The 13754-nt window shown below is 33.8% G+C and overlaps 1 pseudogene; it reads left to right on the forward strand.

Moving 5' to 3' along the window:
- The first annotated feature begins 2830 nt into the window (after window positions 1–2830).
- On the forward strand, window positions 2831–3801 carry LOC114199442 (spermatid perinuclear RNA-binding protein pseudogene; annotated as a pseudogene).
- Window positions 3802–13754: the final 9953 nt, after the last annotated feature.

A 13754-nucleotide genomic window follows, 5' to 3' on the forward strand; every position in this document is an offset into this window, starting at 1 on the left:
TAATAGAGTGTAAAACCAAACCTCTGCAAGTACAAGATGAATTACCAGTACCTTAAATGTCTGCTTAAATGAAAACAAGTCATCAGTTAATAATAAAATCCAGGAACTCTACAAAGTGTTATTTACAACGTCTAATATACAATAGAAATTTATAAAATGTACTGATAAGATAATATGACCAACTGTACAGGGAAAAAAAAAAGACACTAGAAACAGAGTAAGGGATAACCCAGATGTGGAAATAGCAGACAATGTCTTTAGAGAAAATATTACAAATATGTTTAAGGACTTAAATGAAAAGTTGGTTAAATTAACTGAATATAAATGCAGAGAATCAACAGCAGACAATCCAATGGAAATTATGAATTGAAAATTACAAATCTGACATGAGAAATAAAATTACTGGATAGGCTTAATAGCAGAAATAAGAGGGCAGAAAAATGGGTTTTTAAAATAGATGAATGGAAACTATATAATGTCAAGAACTAGAGGAAAATGACTTAATGAAGAGAAGCCCAGTGACTTGTGGAGCAATAGCAAATGTTCTAAGATATGTTGAATTAAGCACAAGAAGTAGAGAGGTAGAAAAATTGGGACAGATTTTACCAATGTGATGATAATCATCAAATAAATCTAAAAAAACAAACAAACCAAAAAGTTCTGCAAACCCCAAGCAAGGTAAATTTTTTTAAGCTGTATGTATTAAAACAGCTGAAACGCAAAATTAAAAAAAATAATCCAATGAAGGCAAATCAGCATCTAATAAAAAAATAAGGTATATTCCTCTTAATAAATTTATATCAAAACCTTTCAGCAACTGTGGATAGAAGGCAAGGTTTTCACTAAGATGAAGAGCATTTTAATGGTGAAATATTGAAAATCTTTTCATTAAATCTCCCAAGTAAGGAAAAGAAATCTCCTCTCACAATTTTCTTCAGCACTGTATTAAATGTGCCCATCAGTGCAATAAAGGGATAAAAGACATAGACATAAAGATTGAAAAGGAAGAAATAAATATTCTTTATTCCCAGATGACACAATTGCTCACATAGACAATCCAAAGAAATTTATAGACCTACTACTAGAATAAGTGAATTTAGCAAGATCACAGTTCAATATATTATAATTATTTGTATTTTTTTTAAGAGAGAGAGAGCAAGCGCACACACCTGCGCCGGTGGTGGAGGGGGAGTGGCAGAGGAAGAGGAAGAGGGAGAATCTTAAGCAGACTCCGCACTCAGGATGAAGCCTGTTGTGGGGCTCCATCTCACAATACTGAGCTTATGACCTGAACCAAAATCAAGATTCAGATACTTAACGAACTGAGTCACACAAGCTCCCCATAATTATTTGTATTTTTATACATTGATAGCAATGAGAAAAGAACTTAAATTCCATTAACACACACATCAAAATCCATTATATACACATAAATTTAGCAAAAGATGTGTAAAACCTCTACATGGGAAACTCTAAGAGATTGTTACAAGGGATCAAAGATGACCTAAATAATGAGAGACGTATCACGTTCATCAATTAAACAACTTAATGTTGCTAAAATTTTAATTGATCTAAAAAGATTAAATGCAATTTAAATTAAAATTGCAACATGATTTCTTGTAATAATTGATGAGTTGAGGTTAAGATGTATAGGGATATTTAAAATATCTTGAATAGCCAAAAATAATTTTGAGTAAAAAAAAAAAAAGTTTCAAGACTCACACTACTTGATTTCAAAACTTAATATTCTTTACTATGAAGTTACAGTGATCAAGAAAATGTGTTTGTGGAGTATGGATGGAAAAATAAATTGATGGAACAAATAAAAAGTACAGGTACACATATAAGGCCAATTGCTCTTTGACAAAGACACCAAGCCAATTCAATAGAGAAAGAAGAATATTTTCAAACATTGGTCTTATGCCTGCTGGATATCCATATGGAAAAAAAAATACTTCAACATCTACATCAAGTTTGATACAGGGGTGCCTGGGTGGCTCAGATGGTTAAGCGTCTGCCTTCGGCTCAGGTCATTATCCCAGGGTCCTGGAATCGAGTCCCACATCGGGCTCCCTGGAGCCTGCTTCTCCCTCTGTTTCTCTCTCTCTCTCTCTGTCTCTCATGAATAAATAAATAAAATCTTAAAAAAAAGTTTGACACAAAAATATTTATAAGATGAAATATGGACAGCACAAACTAAAATAAGAAAGCTGCTAGATGAAAACACAGAAGTACATTTTAAGAACCTTGAGGTAAGAAAGGATTTCTTTGAACCAAAACACCCAATGAAAGAAAAAAATTGTATTCCTCAAAATTAGAATTTTTCATCCAAATATACCTTTTTTTAAAGAAGACCACAGAGAAAATTTTTACAATACATGCATTTGATAAAGGACTCATATCAACAATACAAAGAATTCACACAAAGCAACAAGTTAATTTCAAAATAATTAGGCAAGAGGCACTTCGTAAATGAAGATAAACAGATGGCTAATAAGCACATGGAAAGATGTTCGACAGCATTCATCATCAAATTAAAACCACAATGAGATCATTTCAAATCTTCTAGAATTGCTAAAACTTGAAAGATTGACAACACTAAATGTTAGTGAAGAAGTAGAGCTATTGGCACTCTCATGTTGCTGGTGAGAATGCGAAATGGTACACACCCTTTGCAAATCTGGCAGTGTCTTAAAAAGTTAAATATATACCTCTCCATGATCCATCAATTCTACTTTTAGATATTTACATAAAAGAAATTAGAAAAAAAGTATATCCACTAAAGACTGTACAAAAATGTTTGTAGCCGCTTCCTTTGAAGATGGATTGATTTGAAGATGGATTAGGGGATGATAAAAATCCCAATAAGATGAAATGAAACTTAAGGAAAATTCTGGATAGCAAAGCAATAGACCTTATGAATGTACTAATGAGGCTAAATCAGATCAGGCCCGGGCTTCAACATAAGCTTGTGTCTCAGTCTGGCCCCGTCCATGCCCCAGGCTTCACAATGTCTGTAGATGTGGACGGTACAACATATGAAGCCTCAGGGCCATCCAAGAAAATGGCAAAACTTCATGGAGCAGTGAAGGCATTACAAGCAATGGGATACCCAACGGGCTTTGATGCGGGCTTTGAATGTATGAGTTCCGATGAAAAATCAGATAATGAAGGCAAAAATGAAACAGTGTCTTCAAACTCAAACAATAATACTGGAAATTCTACAACTGAAACCTCCAGTACCTTAGAGGTAAGAACTTAGGGCCCTATCCTCACAGCAAGTGGCAAAATCCTGTAATGGAACTCAGTGAAAAAAGAAGAGGTCTTAAGTATGAACTCATCTCAGAGACTGGTGGAAGCCTTGACAAATGCTTTATAATGGAGGTAGAAGTAGATGGACAGAAATTCAGAGGTGCAGGTCCAAATAAGAAAGTGGCAAAGGCAAGTGCAGCTTTAGCTGCCCTGGAGAAGCTGTTTTCTGGACCCAATGCAGCAAATAATAAGAAAAAGAAGATTATCCCTCAGACAAAGGGTGTTGTGAATATAGCTGAGTCTGCAGCAGTCCAAGCTGTTTGGGGCAGAGGAAGAGGAGCTCTAACAAGGGGAGCTTTTGTTGGGGCTACAGCTGCTCCTGGCTACATAGCTCCAGGCTATGGAGCACCGTATGGTTACAGCACAGCTGCCCCTGCTTATGGTTTACCCAAGAGAATGGCTCTGTTGCCCGTTATGAAATTCCCAACATATCCTGTTCCCCACTACTCATTCTTTTAGCAAATGACAGAAGCTAATTCCTACTGAACAACAAATACAGCACAATACAGAATGTTAGAGGAAAAGCCTTTTTATCCTGCTTTCTTTGAACACATACTTGATCAAAATTATTTGTAAAGAACATCTTTCCTACTTTTTGATTTTAACAAATGCAAATTTAGTTCTCTACAACTTGAAAACAAACAACAAGGAACTAGTTCTGTGAAACGGTACCTCACTTCCGGAAAATACCTTATACCAGCCCTTCTGTCCTAGGGAAATAAGTCTAGCAGTGCAGAGATTGAGTCTTAGGAGGAGTATCAGATTATGTAAAATTAAATTTGTGAAGGATGTACAGAGTCTCAAACACTGATCACAAATAAACTGCTTTGTTGTAAAAAAAAAAATAACTTAAAATTACAAATAAATCAATTACTGTCTTCAGAAGCCTGGGCAAACAAATTGTAGCATAATCCTGCAGTGGCCCACTACTCACTCAGCAGTTAAAAGAACAGGCTCCTGATATATGCAGAAATATGGGGGGAAATCTCAAAAATATGTATTGAACAGAAGAAGCCAGGTGCAAAACAGAATATTATCTAGGATTCCATTCATATGAAATTCAAGAATGGGCGAAATTAAGCTATGGTTTATAAGTGAAAAACAGAGGTTGCCTTGGGGGTGGTAGATAGCTGGATAGGTGAGCAGTGATGTGCATGCATATGTCTCAGAAACTCTCTGTAGGGGAAAAAAGTCTTAATTTTAAAAATTGTGATTTCCATATTGTAAATACTGACCTTGCCCTTTTCCAGCTACCATCATGAAGTTATTGAACACAGAGTCAGGAATGTGCAGTAACACACCACAATATAGTATTTCCACACAGATGTGATAGACAAATAACCTCAAGAGGATAATAGTAAAATGCAGTAAAATAATTAAGATCTTTTTTATTAATTTTGTTTTAAATAAATTTAGTTGTAAGTTCATATAATTTGCTTTTTAATAATGCCTGTGTTTAATAACTAGCTCACAAAAATTCCTGAAATATTATCAATCTTGACTGGCAAATTTTTAGAAGCCATCTTCAGTGCCCCCTTGAAAGGGGAACATTTCTAAGGCAATGGTAATGTTCTATATCTTGGTAGGGACGATGGTTTCATGGGTGTGTATATTTATCAAAATTCATCAGTTCTCCACTTAAGACATATTCATTTTATGTTATGTAAATTTTACTTGAAAACCATATGTGACCGGTAATATATTTTAAGATATAGGTTCCTGAGGATCATAAATGCTTACTTTTCCTTGAGTCTGTTGAGTGATTTTATCCGCTTATTTCTAAATCAGTTAATTTTTCTGGATTGGAGTTATAATTTTTTTAAAAGATATTATTTATTTATTTGACAGAGAGAGACACAGCAAGAGAGGGAACACAAGCAGGGGGAGTGGGAGACGGAGAAGCAGGCTTCCTGCCAAGCAGGGAGCCCCATGTGGGACTCGATCCCAGGACACTGGGACCATGACCCAAGCGAAAGGCAGATGCTTAACGACTGAGCCACCCAGGTGCCCCTAGAGTTATAGTTTTTAAAATATTTTTATTAGGGAAAATATATAACAAAATTTACCATTTTAACAATTTTTATTTGTACAATTGCATTAATCACAGTCACAATGTTATACAACCACCACCACTATTTCCAAAATTTTTTCATCATTCCAAACAAACTCTGTTCCAATTAACAAATAACTCCCCATTCCCTCCTCCTCTTAACTCCTTGTAGTCCTAATATACTTTCTGTATCTTTAATTTTCCTCTTCTAGATACTTCCCAAACACAATCCAAATTCAAACAAAGTGATTCACTTATGTAACAATATTCTTTTTACATCCTACTATATGCCAACACTTTTAACATTCCTGTAGTTACAGAAAGGAGAAAAATATTTATCTTTGCCCTCATATGGTAGCTTTGATGATAAATATTTTGTCTCTCTCTCTCTGTCACCAGGATTTTAGTGACATGTCGTTTCTAATGAAAACATACTAGAACTTAAAAAGATGACTAGAAATAAACCCTTTTGTTTCATGTTCCAAATAGCTATCCTGCAGGAGATGAAGATTAAAACATGGACAGAAATATTAAGCCTATGTTTGTCCATCATCTTGGTCATTTGTTTTTCAACTTGAGCTCCATAAAAGACACAGATAAATTGATTTTATCATATCAGGTTCTTTCTCCAAGAGATGTAATATTATGATTAGTTCATTATAGAGAATCATATTTTTAGTTGAGACTGCTTCCTAAAATTGTGGATTCCTAACTAAGCTAATAGAACCTTTCAAATTTATAGTGCTTTAAACATTTATGCTTATGACAGTGTTGTGATAGAAAATATAACAGGAAGTAATTTCATGTCTTATGACTGAAGAAACAAAGATTGTGTGATTTACCCAGTATCAGATGAAAGATGTGGTACTCAAATCAAGAGCAATTTAAGTACTATCATTACGGTTTCTATTGCATGATATGTGTAACATAACTATCCTTGGCCCTAAGAGCATTTGGAACTAATAATAGATCTATCAAAACTTTTATGTAACAAAAAAAAAATCACAAATGAATTACATAGTATTTTCCAACTTAAAATTTATATTTCACTTGTTTTTCATTTGTTGTTTCATTTATAAACAGGTTTATAAGCATCATTCATTTTAATGATAGTATTTATAATCTGAAAATGCATGGTAAGCATAGTGAATCACTGTGTCACAAGGGTTAGAACATATTGTCCAACATTTTATGGTCTATATGGCCTGAATTGTGATGACTTTTTTTTTTTGACAATGGGTTTTAATACCATTTGTGTGCTTCATTTAAATTTTAAAAAATGTATTAGTGATAACATTAGTAAAAAGTAAACATTGATCTTATATTGAACAAATTCATCCCCAAAGTTGATGCAAACATCAGTATGTTAACATATACAGTGCTTCTTGTAATTCTTGTGCATATAAAGCAGCCTTTTCACAGATATGTGTGTAAAAGATCAGATGTGAACTACTTACTCAAGAAGGAAAATGTAGACCTTTTGAAACTACACGGCTGTTTTACAAAAGGTAAGTAAAATAAACAAATTCCTTTTTCAGACATCTTGTCAAAGTAATCACAGCCTAAATTTATCATAGATATTTTGGAGGGTTTGTTATTTATTATTTGGTTTAGGACTTTTTTGGGGGGTGGGGGGACGTCAGAGGGAGATGGAGAGAGAGAGAGAACCTTATACAAGCTCTACACCATGGAGCTGGGTTCAATCTCACAATCCTGAGATCATGACCTGAGCTGAAATCAAGAGTCTGATGCTTAACCAACTGAGACACCCAGGCGCCCACTGGCTTAAGACTTTTAACATTTGTACATAATACTTTAAAAGTATAATAATTATTTCAGTTAATTTTGAATTCTTTTTATGTGTTCCTCAATAATTCATCAGGATTCAACTTGTCATTGGTAGATCATTTAACATAATGAATATACAGGAGATCAATTTGAAGAACTTAAAGGTAGTAAACATTTCCTCCCAATGTGTACTCCTTAATTAGGTAGATATTCTGTATAAATTCACTTATAAATTAGGTAAGTGCCAAAATTATTTTTATATACCCAAACAGTATATTTTGTTAAAAGTCATATTTTAAATTTTTTATACTTGCCAATATTAACTCTATATAAATATTGATTATGTATTTATATTCTCACCTCTTTATGTCTGTTCTCTAATAGTAGTAATAACTGTTGTTGTTTTTGTTGTTGTTTCTTCATGTGCCAACTTGTTCCCAAGTCTGACAGTTGCTGGTCTTCTCGTTAGTATCTCTTTCATATTTTCATGCTATAAGAGCTGGCATACCAGCCAAGAAGCTACTTTTTCATCAGTTTCTTTGGGGGATGCTTGCCAAAATGCTGTGGCCCATACTCTTCTTTTGCGCCATTTCATAAGCTCAGATAGCCATGATGTATTCTGTTTAATACTTTCTGGCAAAGGTTATTGGAAAGAGCTATGCAATCATCTTTCAGCAATATACCATTCACCATTGTGAGAGATGCCCTGATGTTCCCATATGCCCATAAGGCTTTTCTAGTTTCTTTTACTTTTTCAGCCAACTTATTCATAATAAAATTAATACACTGTTAACATCAGGTCAATGGCTATCTCCTATGCCATCCATCTGGACTTGTTTTCTGTAATAAGCAAGATTTTATGAATGGTTTCAATCTGTTTTTCTAGACCGGCAGTATTTTGGACCATACTACCAAAGTTAAGAATTTTATACACAAACTTGCAACAGGTATTTTTAAAGCATTGGTCATATTACCAAATTTGAACTTTGAGATCTTGATTATCCTGAAAATGAGAGCTAGTAAATTACAGAGAGGTCTTATATGTCTTTCATTTGATGATTCTGGGTTTCTAGGGTTTTTTATTGAATAGTTTACACATACTGCTCTTGTCACTGTTAAAGTAGAACAGAGGTGATACCTGGGCAGATTTATTTAAGAGAGCTTTCAAGAGAAGAGGAGAGAGAGGGGAGAAGCCAAGCAAATGTGTGGTTTTTGCTAGAGATTTGCTATAGCAAGATTCCACAGGGACATTTGTAGCACTAACTGAACCAGAGTTGTTTCTACTTTGAGCCAAGGGAGCCAGCCTTCAGTATCATTGTGTAAGAAAGTCATTGGCTGTGGTTTTCTGAGAGTGGCTAGGTAGATAATCTCCCAGTTGAACAATTAAGCAGCTCCTGTTTGGCCAGGGAAAATTATCCAGGAAAATAAAGACCAAGTGTCCACCACAGGTGAATGGATAAGCAAGATGTGGCATACATATACAATGGAATGTTATTCAACCTTAAAAATGAAGGACATTCTGACAAACGCTACAACGTGAATAAATCTTGAGAACATTATACTATGTGAAAAAAACAGAGAAAGGCAAATGCTAAATTATTCTATTTATATGAGGTACTTAGAATAGTCAAAATCACAGAAACCGAAAGTAGAATGGTGTTTATCAGGGTTTACAATAATGAAAGGAGGTAGACCATCAATGGCTGCCCACCTCTGTGCCTGCACTTCTGTGACGAGAAGCAGAAGTAGGTGGCTAGGACACAGATCTTTGGTATCTGGAAGATAGGGTCCTTGTTGCTTACCCTGGCTCTGGCAAGATGTGTACAAAATACTCCAGAACACATACATAGTTCCCGTCATGGAGCTAAGGGGTGAGAGATGGGTAACCACTGAGGAGATAAGAGTTGAAATGTGCCAAAATTAATCTAATTTACCATCCAGTCCTTCTCCCTAGAAGTTACAAGTCTTCGATACACTCCACAGTTCCAAAGCAGTTACATCAGATTCTGCTCGTGTAATTATCGGGGTGGGGAGACAAATTCCTGGTGCTTCCTACTCTGCCATTTTCCCAGAATCCTCTCACATATCATGGCTTTGATTTAAAGATTTAAAAGTTTTTTTTGAGACAACAGATAACATTTGAAACAGTATAAGAATTTAAAACAAAGTGTAATTAAATGAGAAAATATAAAGTACTGTTATAAATCCCAGGAGAGATCAGAAAGAAGTGAGTTCAGTGAGTGCAGGCTGATTCCAAAATTTTAATAATGTGTTTTAGACTTGATCTTGAAAGATAAGCCTCGAATAGATGGAAAGAACAGTATCATCAGGTTACAGTATAAAGGTTTGGAGACAGTCATTACCTTAAATAGTAAAAGATCTGTTTATGATCTTTTTGGCTTCATTGGCTGGAGCTGGAGCTGATGGCTATCATGTTAAAGTAAAATGAAGCCAGATTGAGATGGACTTTCATCAGTTTTATTCCAAGGACTTTGGTAAATGCTTGAATGACTTCTTAGTGTGGGGAAATATGTGTTGTTGTTTTCTTAAGATTGCTGAATGAATATTGGAAAGGAGAAAGTGTAGGACTGAATCTCAGTTTGAGAAGTACAGAACTAAAACCTATATAGGAGCATCAAAGGTGTCAAAAATAATGCTTTCTAAATTAGAAGTAGCAATACTTATACACTATATTCATATTTTTTAAATTTATAGCTATGGATATTGGTGTTGTAGGGTTATGATAAATTTTAACTATTTTTAAAGCATAAATATTATTGAAAATTTTTGTAAAAGTATATGTGAGAAATAATGGAGAACTAGAATTATAATGAAAAGGAAGAAGTAAATACAACTTTTGAGAAAAAAATAAATTTTACATGTTATGTCATATATTAAGTATATGACTGAAGTAGAAATAACTTATTTAGCTAGTTTTTTGGCACTCATATCAATATTATTTTATTTGCTATGTGCCTTTTAGGAACAAGTCAATAAATACTTCAGGAATACAGATATTGAATTAACTGAGTTTGGGTATGTTGGACTGTTTGCTTTTGGTCTTAATATTTTGACTTATTTTAAAATTATTATTTTTATTCTCTAGTGTGTTTTAAATTTCATCTTGTTTTAAATTGCATCTGTGATTTCCCTGATTATAATTGAGGAAGTATATTTTAAAGAACATATTGTTTTGAAAGCCAAGACAATTTTAATTTTATAATTCCTTTTTTTGGGGGGTGGGGAGAGGGAGAGAGAGAATCTCAAGCAGGTTCCACATCCAGCATATGAGCTAACATGAGGCTCGATCTCACAACCCTGAGATCATGACCTGAGATGAAATCAAGAGTTGGACACTTCACCAACTGAACCACCAAGGTGCCCTATGTTTCTTTAAACAAACAAACAAACAAAACATTTACACCTATAAGCAAGACAAACAAAACACCCACAGATTTTAAAATATATTATTTAATTTTGGAAAATTGTTTTGAGTAACTCTAAAGTTCAATGTCAGCAAAAATGAAATTTGGCCACTTTCACCTGTGGTGAAGTGGGAGAAGTGATCAAAATAAATAAGTTCTGAGGACGTAATCTACAATATAGTGACAATAGTTAATACCACTGTACTGTAAATTTGAAAGTTACTAAGAGAGAAGATCTTAAAAGTTTTCATTACAAGAAAAAAATTGATAACTATATGAGATGATAGATTTTAACTTGACTTACTGTGGTGGTCATTTCCATCATATAAATACATTGAATCATTATGTTATACACTTGAAACTAATACAATGCTATATGTCAACTATATTTCAATTAAAAAAATTAAATGTGACATTTCTTGGTCTACTGTTACCAGAATATTATTTATGCCTTGGGTACAGAAGCATGTCTGACTTTTAGTCAATACCTATTAGGGGTAATTTTGTTTTTTTTTTATCACTTAAAGTATTTCTGTAGTTCTTAATGTTCCACAATATTTTTTTCAATATAAATGGAAAAAAGTTATGACCTATTAATAGAATATAAGAGAAAATGAGGCATTTCTTCTCTTTGTTCTATGACGACTACAATGATAGTAGTGAATTTGTTTCCCCAAAATGCTTAAACTGTACTTAATTTGCATGTCATTAAGGTAATAGTAAAAGATTTTCTGATATGCATTTTGATTAACAATCATTTGACCTATTTTCTGGCCTCTTATCAATTCTTATTTTTTTCTTAAAGGTTTAGAAAATATAGTCATCATAATTGTAGGAAAAAGAAAACCTTATCTAACTTGATAAAACTTCATAAACTGAGTTCCCTTTAATAATAAAATTTAAATTTACTAACTCAACACGTAACTTGATGGTTTGTTGTGATTTCTTAAAATTGTACACAGTTTTTCTTGGATAAATTTTAATCAGCACACTTTCCACCCACAGTAATTTGTAATATGTCATTCTAATTAACAAGAGAGGGTATATACTGTGAATTATAGCTATGTTAAATAGATGTGCATGTTAAGTTGAGTGTCACACATAAAAATGAGTCACGAGCAGCTCAGTCTTCTCAGTACTGTCAGAATTACTCAGTATTTCAGCACTTTGAAAGCCTCATTTCACCACCATCTGTGCATTGTGTAGTTTATACACCTTTCACTTCCTACTGAAAAGTTTAGGATTTCTTTCTCATTACCTGTCATAACCAATCACTGGCCATGGAGTGTGATATACATTGATTCTAGTGGAAAGACTCTCTTCAGTTAGCTCCAATTCAGACATCCATTCCCTTACTGAACACTGAACTTATTTTAGTTGGCCAAGGGAAGTCTGGACCCAGCAAGGTTCAAAAAAGTGAAACTAAGTACAGTGGTAAATGATGGCAAATCAGAATGAGACTAGCCTGAACTAAATTTTCTCAGGTGACTTGTTTGAGTAGCCATAGAATATAAGTGGCAATAGCCTAGAGCTGAGGGTTTTAGAAAGACAGCATAGGAATTTTAAGTTCTGAATAGCAAAAACGACTTCTCTTTCCCTTCCTCACTTTATTAATATTAATTTGATCATATAAATGAAGAGTTTTTTTAAACACCTTTTGTTTTATTCCATTGCCATAACATCCTTTGGGTTATATAGGCCTGATACCATTACTCTGGTGGTATATATAATAAACTAAAGGCAAAGAAAAAGCATTATGTAATTTTTCTCCCAAGATTCTAGTCCCAAAGTGAACTATGTGTGTCTATATGTGTGGCACATGCCACCACTTCCCACTCATGCGCCCACAGTAGATGCCACTATCAGTCATGATATAATTCAGGGATTACAATATCTAAGATCAAACACAGATAGAAGTTCATGGGTCAGTCAGTCATGAGTACGTTCACATTCTAGGAAAAGGAAGATCTAGCCCAGGAAACTACCATGCCAGCAATTTTCTCCTAAGGGGAAATTAGGAAACTCAGGAAAATCTTTGATTTTAATCTAGTATACTCCTTTTTTGAGAATTCCAAGATACAATAGCCTGGAGGTTAATTTTCCAGCCTACTGTCTGGTGAAAGTATCAAATCTTGGAACATACGAAGTTCAAATCTATTAACCCTTCTACTCTCCATCCCAACTTACTTCTTTCTCTCTCTCTCCCTTCCCTCACCCCACCTTGTTTTCTTTTGCATTGTAGAGAATTAGCTTATATTGTTTTTATCTCATAGTCTCCATATCCTTCACAATTGTTTTATTATAAATGGGACAACTTTAAGCACTGAATGTTCTATGAATGGCTGAGATCAAATTGAAATAATTAAAAATGACAAATATTTCCAAATCACTTAAAGAACCTATTATCCTCCCTAAATTATAAAGCTTATAATATGGTCGTGTTTCTCCTTCATACATTTATATTGTATGACTACAGAGGCGCGCGCGCACACACACACACACACACACACACACTTCAGTATAATTACATTTACTTATCTGGTAAAAGCAGAATATAAGCATATTTTCTATCTCTAGACAGAATGTTGCAATGACTCATTACACTATTTGTACTTTTAGAAGAAAGCAGAAAGAAATCCAACCTGATTTAGTAGTGTCTAGTCTGCTTTAATAATTTTAATACTTCTTATTCAGGGCTTTCAAAGAGGGAATTTTTATTAGGTTTTTGATTATTAGTAACAATTCATTTGAATTCTGGAGAGAAATAAGTTATCTTTAAAGTAACCTAATTTTCTTTGTTACCCACACTAGATTTTTTGGTAGTCTAGACATCAAATCTTAGATTTATTACAGATCGCTTTAAGCAATTATATAGTATTTTTAAATCAATGATAATGGTGTTTTGAATTTCACTAAGGAGTCAAAAGTTTGTCCCTGTTATGTTCTCACCTATCCCCATGACTTTTTGTTTTTCAATATTAAGAGATGCCACCATGTTGTCAATTTCCTAATTTAGTTCAGGAGTAGTTAAAGGTGGATATTACCTTTCTACTTTCATGAGTTCTTATATTCTATACCAAATGGTGGGATCATATCATCCTTTGGAACTCATTCGTCTGTGTTTTCCTTACTTTTCTTAGTTTTCTTGAGAGAGTAGTATATGCTCAGTCACTCTATTC

This window comes from Eumetopias jubatus, unplaced genomic scaffold (genome assembly GCF_037043125.1).
Source record: "Eumetopias jubatus isolate StellerSeaLion01/CBP00866 unplaced genomic scaffold, mEumJub1_p1.0 scaffold_8, whole genome shotgun sequence".
In the NCBI taxonomy this organism is placed as follows: Eukaryota; Metazoa; Chordata; class Mammalia; order Carnivora; family Otariidae; genus Eumetopias; species Eumetopias jubatus.